The sequence below is a fragment of the Phodopus roborovskii genome, unplaced genomic scaffold (genome assembly GCF_943737965.1).
Source record: "Phodopus roborovskii unplaced genomic scaffold, PHOROB, whole genome shotgun sequence".
Classification (NCBI taxonomy): Eukaryota; Metazoa; Chordata; class Mammalia; order Rodentia; family Cricetidae; genus Phodopus; species Phodopus roborovskii.
The window spans coordinates 34244281-34246433 of NW_026126410.1; positions in this window are offsets into that span (position 1 = coordinate 34244281).

The window sequence follows — 2153 nt, forward strand, 5'->3', positions numbered from 1 at the left end:
ATAGAAACCTTTTCTAATTTTATTTCTAAATGCATAAAAATAAATTTATTTGAATTTAGCACTAGAGGTGTATGTGTGTGTGTTTATGTGTATGTCCATATACTTTATATCTATCATTTCCTAAATTTTATATATAAAGTATTTTACATATTACTTAAATTTATATTATCAGATAATGTCATACTTACATAGATGTGCTAACATTACAATAAATAATTACAACTAGTTGACAAGCAATATAAAACCATACAAATTTACTATACTCACTAATAAAATATTCCCTTTATAACAAACCAATATATATATATATATATATGTACATATATATATATATATATAAGCTTATGAAAAGTATTTTGATGGAATTATTTTATCTGCTTAGAATTAGTGACATGAGATACTAAAATAAGACTTGTTCTTCTGGCATTAGCTCGTTGTTTTGTCTAACTCCTTATGTCAACCCATATGCTCTAATCATGTAAATCAATTTTGTCTAAAATAACATTGCAATGATGTAAACTCAATGTTTATTTGAAATTAAAAACATTTAACAAGAGTGTCTTTAACAAATACAACAATAAAAGAAAAACTCAAAATGAACATTATACAATACAGAAAAGTGAGAGTTTGCACATTTAAAATGACAATTTGCATTTATATTAGAGATTGGGTAAATAAGAGGAATGAAATATTATTTTTGTCAAAGTGCCATTATATCTGTATACACACACACACACACATAACAAAAGATACTCCACACATATGTTCTTATGTCACAGGCTTTTTTAATATCACAAATTCTATTCCATACTTATCTTGAGCTCTATTTTTTAATCTTCAATTCTTGTTGTCAAAATTAGACATTCTTAAATTAAACATTAAAATATAGCATGCTATCCAGATACCACGCAATTTCCATATGGTCCTGTCATCATATTTTCCACACCTCTCTCAAGCTTTTGCACATATTATGCTGTTTAACCCCAATTGAGCAAATGTAGCCTGTGTGAGAATAAGGGACCCTTCTCATCAAACATGCATCCCATCCAAGCAAGGGGATTCCCTTTTCCATCACATCAAGGTCAGATTGTCAGAAGTCATGAATTTCCTTGAATTTTCAACAAGGAAATTTGACAGATTAATTCTATGAAAAATTACCCTGACCATTTTAATGGCAATTATCTATTGAAAGAATAAGATTACTATTCATTTAAGTATTTTTACTGAGTATTACATGTCCTACATTTGGCTGATATAAGAAATACAATTATGAAGAAAAAGTAGAGATACCCTCTGCTGTCAAAAAATCTATTGTATGTCATTCAAAATTTTAAAAAAATAAGTAGGACCTGGAGAGATGGCTCTTAATACTGCTTATTTCTTTTGCAGAGGACCCAAGTTCCCTTGCTAACACCCATGGTGAGTGACTAATATCCTCCTGTCTCTTCAGCTCTAGGGGTTCCATTTGCTCCCACAGGTACCTTTTCTCATGTGCACACAGCTCCATACTAGTATATACATATAGACAAAATGAAAAAAATAAATAAATCATTCTTAAAATAGGAACATGAGACAGCAAATTTCTGTAGTTTAGTGGTGGCTAACTTTACTGTTTCTGGTCAGTTGTCAAACAGAGCATCTCATATAAAGTTGCTCTGCTGGCTGGGTAATACTCTTTGGTTACCAGAATATTTTCCCCATGACCATGTTTCTGTAGGTAGCAGCTACAGACACACTATTCTTTCATGTTCTCCATCACTTTTTACAGTACAATCAAAAGTATTACCTCTGAGTTGCAGTACTGGCCAATATTTATCATGTGGATATTAATCCTTCTATCACTGCTGAATTCAAGCTACTTTCGGACATCACTGAATGCAAAGACAAAACATGATGTATAGAAGAGTCAGATCATATGGTACTATCATGAATATAATGGGTGAAAGAAATCACCAGAAAGATGGACTGTTAGCACTGCAGTGCCTCTTTTGAACAGGAGGCAACTCTTCAGTCAGTCCCATAAGAACTTCATACCGGGCTTTTTATTTTGTAAGTGATGTATGTGTAAGCGTTTGTGAGTTATATTTTATCAATTAATTTTTTGCACCTTGATAACAGTTTTCTCCCATCCTCTCAGTTCCTTTCCACAATGT